The 16531-nt window shown below is 32.1% G+C and overlaps 1 protein-coding gene across 2 annotated transcripts in view; it reads left to right on the top strand.

Annotated features, from left to right (window-relative positions):
* The window catches only part of LOC125062589 (epithelial discoidin domain-containing receptor 1-like), a 139167-nt gene that overhangs the window by 28399 nt on the left and 94237 nt on the right, over positions 1-16531 (top strand). The gene's annotated exons all lie outside the window — the stretch shown is intronic.

Consider the following 16531-nt stretch of genomic DNA (forward strand, 5'->3'; position numbering starts at 1 on the left):
TTACTGGTAAGTGGACTTCAACTGTTTACCTGTTATAAGGTAAATAATATTATGGTTAATTGGCTACGTAATAATGTAAATAATAGATAATTAATATCAGAATCTTTTTTATTACAAGAATAGGCAAAATGAGGTTAGTTTTGTGTTAGCACAATTTCTATGATTTTATTTTTATGGCGTTAATATATCCATAATAGAACACTGATACATTACATAACTATATATTATATAGTAAAACACAACATACAATATATAATGACTAACGAGAATTAAACATTAAAGGAACGTAAAGTGTGAATATAAAAAAAATCTAAAATCTTATGAGTCTTGGTCCTCTTTTGATTTTTACAACTCACTCCAAGCCATTTATTATTGTACGGATGTAAATACGGAGTGTGAAGAGCGTTTTGATTTTAAAAAATATCGTCCAGTTTTAGGTAATTAAGGTAAAAAGAACTAATTTCTCAAATTTCCTTTACATTAATAATGTTGGAAAAATAGAACTTCGTAACACAATGAATTTCCAATTTCACTTAATTTTATGATTATTTTTGAGTATTACCTTATAACTAAAAGCAGTGTTGGCTCAGTGATCTGTGATCAGATCAGAAACTGAATTACCTGAGTGTTTACCTAGGTGAAATCGTGAAAAACTATTGAAACGGCAGCTTGTTTCTAATTTCAAATACTTTCAAGAGAATTGTTTTACGATTTTTCTGGTAATTCAAAATATAACAGTGAAAAAGACAGTGACAAAAGCACGTTTCTGTTCCAATTTCAAAATCAAATAACTCTGTGACGTTGGCGCTTTTAGTTCGTCATTCCTTTCGTTCATTACGTAGTAACGACTGAAATAAAGCAAGGGGGTGTGAATAGAACGAGTGAATGGAACATTATCCCTAAGAATTGTGCCCCTTCCCAAGCTGATTCTTGTAAAGAAAATATTTAATTTGAATAAAAACACTTGTTTTATTTAAGCGCTGGTTGCTTAACTATTGTCCCGTATATATATTTGAACCACTAGACTTATCTACACTTCAAAATGGCCAAAAATCATCTAGTATGCACGAAAAAGTATATTTAATAACTCAAAAAAAAATCTTATAAACCACGAGATTTCCATCATTATAAAATAAAAAAGTATGCTGTCACCATATTCTGCCTCATTAAATAATATTAATCACAAATCATGGATCATATAACGTGAAAGTTCATAGTAATGATAACAAATTGGGATAAAGCCTTATTGTCCGTATATTAATTGGAAAATAAGGGCATTTACCGTATAATAATGACCAAATTGGTTTAATTCAATGTGGCCGATTTACCGGAAAAGATAATACATGACGCGAAGTAACAAGCGTATTATAATATTGATTGTGAGCAAATTATTTTAACAAAATGAAGTCAATAAACTCCATTCATTATATTGTAATTAATGGAGACAAAGGATTTAGCATACAACTCAATATAAGAGATATAAAACTCTCCACTAACTTTGATTTGGTTACCTCTGTAGTAGCGAATCTTGGGCTGTGGAGTTCATAGTGCACAGACGCTAATTAAAGACCGGTGACACTAGAGCTGGTGCTTTCCTTACTCAATTAATCTTCTTCTTCATTCGCACTCTTCATATCTGAAGGTCGTGTTATGGTGCCGCACAACTTCCTCCACTCTCATCGGTCTTCGGCAAGGTATAAGTATCGCGATCCATCGGAAAAATACTGTCGGCATTTAACAAACCCACAGTGACCAACGCGTTAAGTCTGTTATGGAAGAGTTGGGAAGGCCGACACACACACACTCTGGTATTTTTTACTTGAAAGGGCCCCGAATTTAACAATTGTAACGGATATATACTTATATCCAACACATTTTATATACATTTTTAATTATAAAAAAAAATGGTAATAGCTGCAATCGGTATGCAACTATCAAACACAAAAAAGCAAACTGACTACATTTCACAGATTAGGGCGAAGACAAAACTTTTCAACTACAATATAACTTGTATTAGCTTTAACGAAAATAAGTTAAACCTTCTCAATTGTGTTAGTATAATGGAATGGATTAAAGGATCTTGGATTAACAATCTCGAATTGAAATCTCGAGTTAACAACCAGACATGTTAATTCTCTCAGGATATAATATTTGTGGACCTAGCAGAGGTTCATCTTAGCGTCTGTTAGTTTGCTTTAGTGACGTAATTTGTAAACAGACAGTGCCACTATAATAGCACAACCGCCAACATCCTGATTGGATGTTTACACGAGTCACTAAGCTTGTATAATTTAAGTTTGTATAATAGTATGGATTGCAACTATCTATTAAATATATCGTAGTTTTTGCCGATGCTCTGGCTGATACTGTCGATATCTGTAGACATGGCAGATTTGTTGCAAGTGTTAAATGCGGATTCAGAAGGAAAAATCCATAGATTGAGATGTGAAATTTCAAATTCACACGACTCTCAAATTTCAAAATCAATGAAACTTGGAGCCGATCTTTGCGTCTTCTCCGCTTACAATTTATATTAAAAGCAAGAATTATAACAACAAAAGGAAACCTTTATTCTTCAAATTGACCCCAGTGATTGTAAGCATAGAGTCAGACAATATAAACTTATATCTTAAATACGTGATATCGAAAAACCTCTTTAATAACTTCAATAGATAAGATCGATCTACGACCATACAATTTCCGACAAAGAGGAAATGTGAAAAGCAACGAAAAAATATCATACACAACTTTCAACGTATAATAATGTTGGGATAACAACTTTTCACCGATTACAAAAATACAGATTTCCAAAGCTTTTCGATAAAGGATTTTTGTAAACGCTTGTTTCCACATTCAATTATAGAATTCATATTCATATCATTTGTATTTAGCGTCACCATAAACCTCTTCTTGTTTAGTAGTAGTAAAATGGTAATAAATTATATATTGCACCCCGTAAACTCACAGTTCTCGAGCGCCTCAAACATATCGTATTGTTCAAACGAAAATTTCACTTCAAACGTCACTGAAATATTAAGCAGAATTATCTATCTACTGATTTACTTTGTCACTCCGATCACGAAGTATCACCCTATCCGCAATAGAGCACTATGGAGTATGTACAGAGCACTTGCGACATATACAAATTAATGTAAATTAAGTAAATTTACCCCAATTAAATTCTCCGTGCGACTACTGTGTTTTGATTGTGACGTGCTATTGGTGTTGAATCAACAACTGAGTTAATCCATTATCAGCTGAACTATTAGCCCGTGATCATCTAATCCGTCATGCCTAGAGGCTAAACGTTCATTTTTATTTTTATTCATTCCAAGTGCTTTTGAAGCAGGTGTGATGGTTTACAAGCGTCGTGTAGAATAAATAGTTGGCGAATAAACTTTGAACGAGGTTCTTGCTTGAAGAAAAGTTCGTTCTATGCCTTAGATTTGAAAACTGACTTTTTTAAATTAATTTAAAGTTTTAGATTTTTATCATCATAGAAATGGGAGATACGGTACAGAATATTGATTAATTGTAAACCAAGTTTTCACTATTTTTACCAACCCAAACATTTAATGCCACGTGCGTTAGCCATTGAGGTGCAGAAGCACTGTGATAATAAACCATACGTATGTAACACTCTGACACACACACACACGCTTAAACACACACATACACTTACACACACACACATCTCAACATATATTATTTTAGTACAATATCTTTATTACAAAATTTTAAAACTGTAAATATTTTAAAATAAAGGTTATCAATAAACAAATATAACAATCGATTATAATATTAAGATGTCCTATTATAATTTAATAAAATACAAGTCTCCGATACTAGTGTGTATAAGACAATTTTCATTTAAGAATATACCCCGGCTTAAAATACCCATTTAGGTGCAGCTCAACGTTACATTAACTAGGAAGCTCACACTGTGTTAATGTACCGTCGAACCTGATAGGATAGGGTTAACACATTAATCATTCCAGGCATTATCTTGACCGGTGTACTCGTCAATCTGGTTTCCATTTATGCTCATATAGCCCTTGTTTTATTTAAACATGTGGCATTTGAGTGATTGCAAAAAATCTCACAGAGGATCTCGACGTTCTTCTTAACCAGCGAACGTACTTTTTAAACCGTGGTAGGTCAAATTTGGGTTGGCGCATTGTTACGTAAATTGCACTTCATATACATATTTATTTAATATTTTTCATTAAAAATTGCCTTGAGTTGCCACGAAGATGCTTTTTTGTGAGAATACCGTTTGCTGCGCTCACGTACGTTATATTAGTAAATATTTCCTGGGTTTTATTGAGGTTTTAAAATCATTAACACAAACAATGACATGCGTATAACAACGCTGGGCTACGGTCAACGCAAAAAATACACTAGTTATAATTCCTATCTGCGTTCATTTCACGTTCCATAGAGTCCTAACCGAGCGACGCCAAAACCGTAGCAATAATAATTTACGGCTGGCGCCATCTTGTGAAATTCTACGCTTATTGTGCAAACGATAATGACCCTTAAAGCTACTTATTTGCAGCGAATATGGAAATTTATAGGTCGTGGATAATTTCCTGAAATGTCGTCAACGTTTGTGCGCTTAGATAGGCTACTAAATAGTTTATTCCCATATTGGAAGGAGCCCTCTTTATTTAATATTTATTAGTTATAAGACAGTTTAAGACCAACAGAACATGCCGTAGTTTTAAAACTAATTTAAAAATTTGTCGTAAGCTTTGCATAGTAAATTTAACGATATCAATTCGACACGGGAAATAATCATTTTATTCCATATAAAATAATAACATAATTAGTTAATTAGGCAGTTGCCTAATTATAATTAGCGATGTTGATTATCGCCGTGTGTGGGATGAGTTCGGTACTCTGTAACCTTAAATAGCAATACCGTTGCCAACTGTCACGTTTGCAATTCTCCCAATATTCGTTGTATGTATGGAAGATGTAGAGTACCAGTGCTGGTTATAAGATTATGAAATTTTGGTTAGATTTTGACAGCAGCGAAATGGAGCTTCATTTATCATATATAGTTTCATAATTTAAAATTGGAATAATACAAAATAACGTTGAATAAAAAATTGTGGATCTTAAAGTGAATGATGAATCTAATAATGCCCCGGAGGCGGTTTGATTAAATATTTTTACTTCCTTGTTCTTACCACCCGCAGCTCCACCTGTGCAGAAGAAAAGTGCAAAAGAAATTATAATATTCCTTTAACTTGGCAACATTAAATTTTCCTGTAAGTTTCTTAAATTACGGAATGCTTTGGAAAATTTTCGTGACCTTCTATAAACATATTTATGAATGTTACAAGGTTTGTTTTTTTAAGATTTATACTGTGTTTTAATTATCAATTTTATTTACCACAAACTGTGTCTATGTCTGTAATTTCTCTTAGGACTGCATGTAATTTCCACCGAAATTTTGGTTTGCCTTTCAAAATGAATACCTACAATTACTGAGATTAATGTATCCCAATGAGGCTCTATTCATATAAAAGAATATTCAGGTTTCTATATTCGAAAGCCAAACCATGACTTGAAAATCGAACACAATATTTCGTATAACTGTAAAAGTGCAAAATTTGCAACGCGCTGAAAATAAATCTCTAGTCGCCGTAACGAAATAAAGATAGGAAAATCTTACATTTTCCTTGAATTCGAACGGATACCTAGTTTCAATAACTTTGTATTGTCAACTATATTTAACACTGTGTGGAGACATTATCTTACTGAATACGTCCAGCGTCTAGAGTAATTAAAATAACAATATATGTATGTATTTTTATGAGCTGAAACTGAAGAAGGAGTGAGAAACATATAGATGAACATGTGTAAAAGGAGGACCATATAATAACATATTTGCGTTAGTTAAAAAAAATCTGCATTCGTAGGTACATACTGCGATGGTCTATCTTACGGTGCGTACAGACTATATAACATAACATGTTATACAACATCTTTCAGATAATGTGGACACTGAATGTTATAAAACATGTTATAATAACATGTTAACCCAGCATCTTCGTTTTTTTGTTTTTCTTTTGTTATTTAAAATGATTATATAACATTGTTATATTGCATTGTTATTCTAATGTGTACAGTATTGTTTTATGTTATAATGTTGAATAAAAAGGTTACATAATGTGGACGTGTTATAAAACACAAGTTATATAATATGTTACATAGTCTGTACGCACCCTTAGAGGTTATGATTGTTCCACACCCAAAATAATAAAATAATACTTATCCAAATGTCATATATAACATTGATATTATCAATCATTTTTTTTGTCGTTCAACAGTCGAAAGAAGTTTGAATCTTTGTTAGGAAAACTTATAACTTATCGTAATTATATTATATTATTCTTTAAATATTTCTTTTATTCCCATAGATTACTTTTATTTTTCTCCGACATTTTAATTCCTAGCGTTAACCACCTAGCCACGTCGAAGTATACACAGTTCATAATTTATCCACAGTGCAAATTAAAGTTGATCTCTAGTGATAAACAAAAAAAGGCAATTCATTAATAGACCAAAAACCTAAATTATTACTCAGTTGTCCCTTTCTATCAAATAGGTATTACGACGTGACAAAAAGAGAAGTTAATTTCAGTTTAAAAGGAGCAATTAGACCGATTCAGTTTTTATGAAAGAGGGCATAAAACAATATCGATCCTGCATATCCATTAAGGCGCGCCGATTGACCGAACACTGCTTCTAATCGCTTTTATTTCAACTGCAAAGTAACAACAACAAACAAAACCGCTTAATGGGTAACTATTAACCACCAGATGCGGCAATAAAAATATTTTACCTGTCTTTTTCCATGTCTGTGGGGAGGGTCACGCGATGTACTGCAACCATTAGTACTAATTTGGTCGGTCCGTTTCTAGTTTACGACCAAATTCTGCGCAATGTTCATGGAATAAGCATGTATTTTCTGTCTAGAGGTAATATGCTTGCAATATTGAATTATTAATCTCTACTGTTTTGTCTGTAAATCTATATTAGGTGAAGATATTTTTTAAGCTAAAGCAAAGTTTATGTACATATATATATTTCATAATACGATTAGGAAATATAATTCTTCATTGAAAGTACTTAATGTTTATCGGAATAACATATGTTATATTATTTTTGATTAACGAGTTATATCAATTCAAAGATATTGTAATCTTTCACAACTCTAGTAATAAGTTCACTGTTCTTTAAATTTCTAACAGATTTTCATGGATTGTTTTATGAATATTATCGTTGTTAGCACATACATTTTAATATAATGCCGCAATGAAAATTCTTTTCAATGCATAAAAAGACAATTTATTTGAAGTCAGGTTTCCGTCAGTTTCGGCTGAAATCTGACAGGTGACGGCATAGGCACACAATGCCACCCTTATCGCGACGGGGAAATGAATGAGAACACTTTTCCTACTTTACGAGCTAGTCACCTAGATTTTATTCTAGTTGTTCAATTCTGTTCATATAAGTTTTGCTATAGAATAACAGTTAAAGAAACTTATAATGAACAAATATGGCGTGCATTTTGTACTTTTGTAGAAAAGTAGGTGTGTGTTGACGGTTTTTGTCATCCGAAATCTCAAACTTTGCCATAGCTTTTTAAGTATTCGTAAACAGCAATATGTATGACAGTTTATCAGTCATAGTGCACCTAGAGTTTTTTTAACCTGGTGACTGAGAGCCACTCTATGGTATATTTTTGAATTGACAATTTAATGATTATTATAATATAAATATCCCCTAGCGCTGATGTCGCGCTACTATCATTTAATTTGTATAAAAACTAATTTGAAATTGCCATTTGATGTTACGTGGTTTCCAGACACACTTTCACAATAAGTATATTTAATATTTTGTATTTATTTCATTGAAAAAACAAATACTATTAAACTAAGACAGGTACGTTCTAAAATTTCATCTGACGTTAGAAAGATAACGCAACGAATAACCACCAAAAACTTCTACAGTCCGAGCCTTTTGTCATAGCCAATCGTAAACAACATACAACATTCCAGCCGAGCTTAATAGCTTATACACAGCTGCTTCCTAACTTACATTCTCTGTCCCTTTGAGATTACTACAAAAAGAAACAATTTTTCTGATTATTCTACAAACAGAAAGTAAAATGGAAAATGTATTATAAATTACTGGTACATTATAAGCTTTTTAAAAAGTAAATTTTACTAGTATAATTAAACAAAAATACTAAAATTACACGTTTAAATACAAGTCAATTAGCGATGTAATAAAGTAAACTTGTTTATTTAATAGAGTTTTTATAAATTCTTGTCTAGTTTAGTTTCACAAAACCAGAATCGTACGAAGTGGCTAAGTTAAACCAACTCCTCTATTTTTTAAATTTAATCTTCTCATTATAAACAAAAATCAACTACCGCTGTGAGAGCAATCTCCTGTGGGGAATGACCGACATTCCATCGCGGTCAAAGTTAATTAAAATTTTCTCTCACTCAAGTTATTAAAAGTTCCACGAACAAAAAATACTTAACCCAATACCAACGGTAGGCCGCCCGCCCGGTTATCCGCAAAGTTTCTTCCCAATTCCACGACCGGATGTCTCCCTTGGGATTCTTAATGAGAGGAAACTATAAAACAATTATATATCTTGTCTAGTCTAGGGAAAAAGAGACGAGAATAATTATAGTATGCGCTGAAGTTTCTAATGCAATTTAATTTTCACCTTCATCCATGCGACGAATAACGAATTTCTTCAATTTTAAAAAATGTCTCTCTATAGGGAGATTAACTAATGTACCAAACTGAACTCAAATTTGTGGAATCTGTTTAAAAATGACAAAGTGTATTGGATAGACTGGGTTTCGGTAATAATTGGTTTAACGGGAAATCTTTTCCGCATTTCGCTTTGCTATTGTGTGCAACGGCTTAAAAAATCAATAATATATGTCTGTAATATGTATCTGAGAATACATGTACTAGGCGAAAACATAAAATTACTCTTTAATGAAAGTGTATCTTCATTGTGAGGCGTTATAGCGAAAGTGGTTTACGATTAGGCATATTAACAACCCGGAATTTTCTTTCCAGTCGCCTATCCTGGTACCGACAACACGTCTTAGGCCCACGTATCAAGAACACATTATTATGGTTATTGTAGGAAATTATAAATTAAAGAAGAATTATTCTGAGGGCTTAATCCCTAGAGGAAGCGCTTCTGGATGATTACTAATGTTATAGCTGGAAATATATCAGCGTGCGTTTTTAACTGTGTTAGTAAGCGTTACATATTTAATACGTTAAGCGTATATGATACAACTCAGATAATCTGGCACTGATAATGGTCTCTCACCTAGATTAGGGCAATTACTGGTAGTATATTATTATTAAGCGTTACGCCCTAATCACAAGTCACTACGTACATTATAGTACATTATAAATGTTTAGTATGTGCTAAATAGTTCGGTTATGGAATTTATTGAATTTACGATTCCCTGCGCTTAATCTAATTAATACACAATTGCAAGAATTGTTCCTTAATCAGTTATGTGCTTATCTTTCTAGGGTACTTTACGAAACCATTGGGTGCTGAATTATTCCTTAATTAATCAATAAATGTCACAGCGATCTAAGAGTCGATAAGATCAAAACTCATTTATGTTATAAATTAATATATCTATGGAAATATTTAAAAAGCCATCATTTGAATTAACCCTTCCTAAAATGAATCTGTAATATAAAAATTCACACTACAAATTAATGTTTTTTATACATTAGCTACTGCTATCATTTCAACGACAGACGAATCCAACTATTCTGTACTACTGTCTTTATATGAATAACTTAAATACCCAAATATTTCTAAACTGCATACAAGCCATCAATTTAATATAATTTTGAACGTCACCCTCGTAATGTGACCGGAGTTGCCTACGGATATTTGCAATATTGCTTGCCTAACGATTTAACACCCCCTAGGAGGACTCTGTAACTTGATCCTATATAATATCTAGTATTGTTTACGGATGATTAATACATGACATAATTTAATAGTTAAGAACTCGACATTCCAAGTAAAGCTCCCCCAGTCAGTGAAGTTTTTAGTAGAGATTTTTGACACTACTGGGCGTGATACTACAGGTCGTAGGTTCGATCCCCGGCTGTGCACCAATGGACTTTCTATGTGCGCATTTAACATTTGCTCGAACGGTGAAGGAAAATATCGTGAGGAAACCGACATGTCTTAGAACCAAAAAGTCGACGACGTGTATCGGGCACTGGAGGCTGATCACCTACTTGCCTATTAGATTTAAAAATGATCTTGAAACAGATTCAGAAATCTAAGGCCGAGACCTAAAGAGGTTGTAGCGCCACTGATTTATTATTTATTTATTTTATAAACTACCCACAATAATATAGTGATAGTACATTACCCACTATTTACTAAGCTTTATTACAATATGTTTTTAAAGCACATTAGTACATTTCATATTTAAAATCTAGCTAAAGTACTTTTTGTTGTACCATAAAAATAATGCGATCGTCATAAAGAAACATTTGCATAGTGGTGAGGCTAACATAACAGTAAAACTATTTCAGGAACAAAAATCTCTATGGAATAGGGACAAAGAAGTGTAAATGGGGTAACGTTATTTTGTATGAACGCGTCCCTTTCAACCTGCTTCAAATATTCATACAAAGAACGAACTGAATTTCACAAGTGGATTTACTACATAACTAAAAAATATTTCTTCTAGAAATAAATAATTGCTATATTATTGTCAGACAATTTGTGTCGCTATTTTATTGTTGAATAAAAAATTACAACTTTTCAGTAACTCATATGTAGATAATGATATCTTGCATAGACTAGGACTTTATTAAACTAAACTTAACCATAAACAGTCTATTTCTCTCTCGTATCAATCTCTTTTACTCTTCCGTCTCCTTTTGTCAAATAATGTTTGCGCTGTGATAAAAGATACATTATAAATAGTGTTTTTTTTTGCGAAAAGCGATACAAGCTAGATGCCCAAGCAAACCCTTTTAAAAATCACTATCAAAGCTAGCTGTTCCACATTATTACGATGGTCCGTAGAACGTGTAAACTACTTAAACCGTTATACATCAACCAGGAAAATTTTAACAATTTTTAATCTCCCTAATCTTTTTTATAACCTATAAAAAGGTGATTCTGAAGGATCGTTACAAGATTATAATCGATGAATACCCTTGTTCAGTATTTCTTCGGATTATTTCTGCTTGCAGAAAATCTCATTACAATAAATAGATTCCGTAACAAACAAAAAAGATCCGACATTCCAATTTCTACTTACCTGAGGTAGAAGCGGTGGACACAATAATTTAATTTCATTCCGTATAACGAAGGAATTATTTGGAAAAAATATGAGGGGAACTCATAAAGCTATTATTTTCTCGGAAAACTCCGGACGTTTCGTTTACAAAGTGAAAAACGTTGTTTTAAATTAATATTTGAGAAACTCGCTTGTTTGGAATACGTTTTTATTAAATATAATATGTTTCACCGAATAGGCATTGTAATTCTCCGCAAAACGAACGAAGAAATAAAAGAAGTTTAATGGAAAATTTGTTTTTTTTATCATAAAAACTCATATTTACAATATAATTTACAAATTTGCTGGGTTAGATACGAAGTTTCTTAACTAACACCCTTATGCATAAAAACTAACTGAAATACAATATCTGTCGCTTTTAATCAAGTCGTAATTTTATTGTGGTAGAAAGAGAGATAGACAGCCATGCCGTTCTTGATGTCTTTTATAAATAATGAGGTATGTGTACACAGCATAGCAGCGAACTTGTTTGGAACAAAAACTTGAAAAATTCTGTGTTTAATTTATTTTCAATAGGCAACTTAAGTCACTTAATAGCTGTACTATTCACACACAGAAATAACGTCAAAATATCTCAAAACACAACAAACTCTGTAAGGCATATCATATTACTAACGTTTAAGTGAATACCTCGTCAAATGCATTACCTAACTACGATAAACTTCCTTGATGCTTGTTACAGATAATAGGCAAACTTCACTAAATCTCTAGTGCAACTATATATTAACGTGTTAGATTATTTTAATATAATTTAAACATCTTATACCAATAACAAAACCACTACTAATGCAAACATGAAAGTCAAAGTCAAGTTGTGACTGGGTCATCTTAATACAAATTTTTGAACTATAATTTTTAACAAAATGTCAAACCATTCAAGGCATCCTTATTATTAGTTTGCTTGAAAGGGTTCAAAGAAAAGCCACGAAAATGATCAGGTCATTCAGGAAGAAATCTTATAATGAGCGTCTGAAAGCACTTGACCTTACTGATTTATTAAGTAGGAGATTACGAGGAAATCTCATTGAAACCTATAAAATCCTCACTGGCCACTATAATGTTCCAGGAATTGAGAAGCTCTTCATTTTAAGTGAAAATACGCATTTGAGGGGTAGTTCTTTAAAACTTAAGACCACTCAACACAACACAAATTCCCTAAAGAACTTTCTCCCAAACCGTGTAGTGGCCGACTGGAATAGGCTTCCGGAAAGTGTGATCAGTGCACCATCTGTGAACACCTTTAAAAATAGACTGGACAAGTTTCTCCAAATCCCATAATACACGCTCATCAGCTTATTAAAAGCTGCCAGTGTGTTAATTAAATAATAATAATAATAATAATAATAATCCTTGTTGCTTTGCCTCGTTGTAGGAGAGAGATGAATATAGATTAGCTTTACATTAATTTAGCAATCGATGAAAAATCTTAGTAAATTAACAAATAGGCACAAAGCCTCTAAAAATTGTAAATAAATTAAATCAAAGATTATAAGACGTCCTTATAAACGACACGTAATGCGTACGCTTCGTAAACAAGACAGCGTTGATATATGTAATTTCAATAACAAAGTTGATATATGTAATTTCAATGACAGCTGTTTGTCGGGCCATCTTTCTCCTCCATGCTTTAATGAGAAATGTTTTAATCGCAGCTTTCTTTGCAATCTGTTTTCTTTTAAAACTCTTATACTGCTTCATTAGTTGTTTATTATTAGTAGTTTAGTGTTATTAAATAATACTAAAATACCTACGATAAAAGACAAACAGCTTACACTTTGAAATAGTACCAGCTTTAATTGTACACCATAAGAAAAAACGAAAATATAATGATTTAAGGAAAATAGTTAAGAATTACTTAGAAAACACTTTCATCATTATATTTTAATGAGCTGGTTCTGCTTGTCAGCATGTCCTGTAAACTAACAATATCATATGAGAATCATGTAAGCCTCGGGTAGTTTTCGAAACAGAGCTTGAAGCTAAGGCTTGTTATAATAGAGTTATTATTTTGCTTTTGATTTTTATTGTATTGACTATATTTTGAGTAGTATGCGGACTCAATAGTTCATAGGTAATGTTGTATGATATTCAACAATTAAGTTGCCCGTATAGATTTCATTCGCCTCTCGATTATTATTATTACCTCATGTTTTTATATTGACACTGTAACAGTCTGTTTATTTGTTAACTAGAAAGCTTCTTAAGGTCTGTTTCACCATGTATGGATAAAGTACCAAATAGCTATGCAACACATAAATTATTTGGGAGATAAATTGTGCTATTTGACACTTCATCGGTCTCATAACTTTTGATGGACTTTATGAGACGAATATCGCTATCTGACACGTGAAACGCAACAATAGTGTTTATCAATAAGTAATAAATAACTAATTTGGAACTTATGTAGAACTTATCCGTACATTGTGAAACAGGCCCTTAGTCTAAGCGCATCTGACAAAATCTAATTACCTTTTGATAGATTGAAGGAATACGTCGCATTCTTTGGAATCGGTAAATAAATATGCTTGATGAAATCTTAATTTTAATAATAAAAATTCATAATTTAGAATATTTTTTCTTCATTACACATGACCGCAAATTGTATAAATCAAAGAATACCAGAGGCTGTGTTATTACAAAAATATTTCGGGACACGTTAGATAAATACAGAATCAGAATTCATTTCCGAATCAATGAAGACTGTTCCATAAGACGCGCTACTTCCTCCCTGTAAATTGAATGTAATGAACGTTTTTAAGGCTTTCTTGGGGAAATATTAGCTTTTTCACGCGTGAGTTAGGAGTTTTACAGCCCGATATACAAAATGAAGTCTGAAGATTTTTCGCTGACTTAAAATGAATTTATTACCCGGCTCGTTAGTCTTATCCTATCCGTTTTTAAAAATTATATTCAAAGTTTTATTGCTTAGTAATAGGAATTGATATATACAATTAAAACAAAACATCACTGTTATAGATACATAGAAGTCAGTAATTAGAACGGACAAAATGTACAGACTTAACTACAAACTGTGGTATTTTGTTAATGTTTAAAATATGCTAAATATTAAGTCAAAATTGTATACATATTTATTATGCAATCGATTAAAATGATTTTCTTGTTTCAGGTATGGGCGATACGAAATAGATTTTGTCTTATAAAACTGAAGAGTTTGTCAGACTACTTCATCGTATATAATTCATAAAAATGGGTAAGCTATTTAACCAAGAATGTTACAGGCGTATATATATATAACATCACACTACCATAAAAAAGCAGAATGTTGTAAATGTATTTAAATTTGAAATCAAACATGAAACCGTCCCTAACCAAAGATCTGAAACAGTTTTCATATCCTGAAACACAGACCTATCTTCGATACACCAGTGCAGCTATTAAGCTTGCAATTTCCAATCCATTACTCACGCCTTATGGAAAGCAATCGTTGGAGTAGGAAAAAAGGATAACATTTGTTTTAGCTGTTAGTCTTGCCTGAGTGCATAAAATGAGCAAAACGCAGTAGAATAGGGAAACGGTATGCATTCGACGTCGGGATACTACGGGGTCATTAACGAAAATGTTTACGAAGCTTGTAAATATGTACAAACTAAAATTATATTATTGTGCAGTACAGGACAGAAACAACATCCTGTACCTACTGAGGTACTGCGTAAATACAATTATACTGATATCTACGCAGTTCTAAGTAATAAAATAATGCATTTCGCGCAAAGTTCTGATCAAAAATAAAATAATATAGGTTTTCTCTCTAAATATGGATTGGGAAATGAAAACACATTTATGAAGTGTTGTAATCTATAATACGAGAGGTTACTTTTATCGTAGGGTCCGTTCTTAAACTAATTAATATTTACTTTAAATTTAAAAATAATGTACTATATATACGAAAATAATTAGACATTACAATTTATGTAGGTTCTATAGTCTCTAGTAAATAATCTATAATTAAAAAAAAATGTTCGACATTGAAGATTAATCATAAACCTTAATCTTTAAAAATTAAAATTAATAATTATAATATATTTTGTGAATACTCGTTAGTGATAGTTGAAGCATCTGAATTAGGTAGGAACAAGGTTATACAGGTAGCTCGGCTCCACTTAGCCTAATTGCTGGCTAGATTACATTTACAATCTAGGTTATAAAAATTAGTATTTGATTTTAAAAAACAGTCTTTTAGTGCAACTGTGTACAATACGAGCAGTGTTGGCCTAGTGGCTTCAGCGTGCAACTCTCATCCCAGAGGTCGTAGGATCGAACCCTGGCTGTGCACCAATGGACTTTCCTTTTATGAGCGCATTCGCTCGAACGAAACTAAAACTTCGTGAGGAAACCGACATGTCTTAGACCCATAAAAAGTCGACGGCGTGTATCACCATCAGGCTGATCACCTACTTGCCTATTAGATTTACGAGTTTGTTTTTAATTTTTTTGTGTACAATACGAGATTTTTATTACAAGATCTGATACAGCGAGTTTTCAATTTCTGAATAAATATTCTAAGAAAATCATATAAAATTAGTTACATTGATCTCTTACGAATATCATTTCCGAAATGTAAAAAAAAAGTTTCTGAAGAACAGAAATTATAAGACATTAGTTTATTAAAATTTGATTAAAATAATAAATCAAATTTAAATAAACTAATGTCACAATGGTTTACACCAGGTGATACTAGGTGTGCTTCGGCTTAAGTGTTTTCAGTAGTTCTTGGGCGTTAAACTACCAAACTGCTACATATCAAACAAATCGTTGGTATTTAATATCACGCTAAGAACAACTTAATATGTGAAACCCGAGCTTGCTAGAATTTAATAATATGAGTTTCACAATATTCTTCTGTAACGAAATATTTTGAAAAATCCATACTATATGCGTAACTTGCTCAGAAATGCCTTTATTAAAAAATAGCATGGATCCAGGTACGCTAACTGTATCAGATATAAGATTAACAAAATTTTCCGTTTTACCAATTTCCTTCCACGTTTTCCAGATAATTTGTAGTCTGTGCCGGCTTGCGATTCTAATACGATTGTGATAAATAAAGTTCTACAAGTCGAGTGGCATTTCAATTAAATTGAATCCATTTTGCGGTGAGCGGT

This window comes from Pieris napi, chromosome Z (genome assembly GCF_905475465.1).
Source record: "Pieris napi chromosome Z, ilPieNapi1.2, whole genome shotgun sequence".
Lineage (NCBI taxonomy): Eukaryota > Metazoa > Arthropoda > Insecta > Lepidoptera > Pieridae > Pieris > Pieris napi.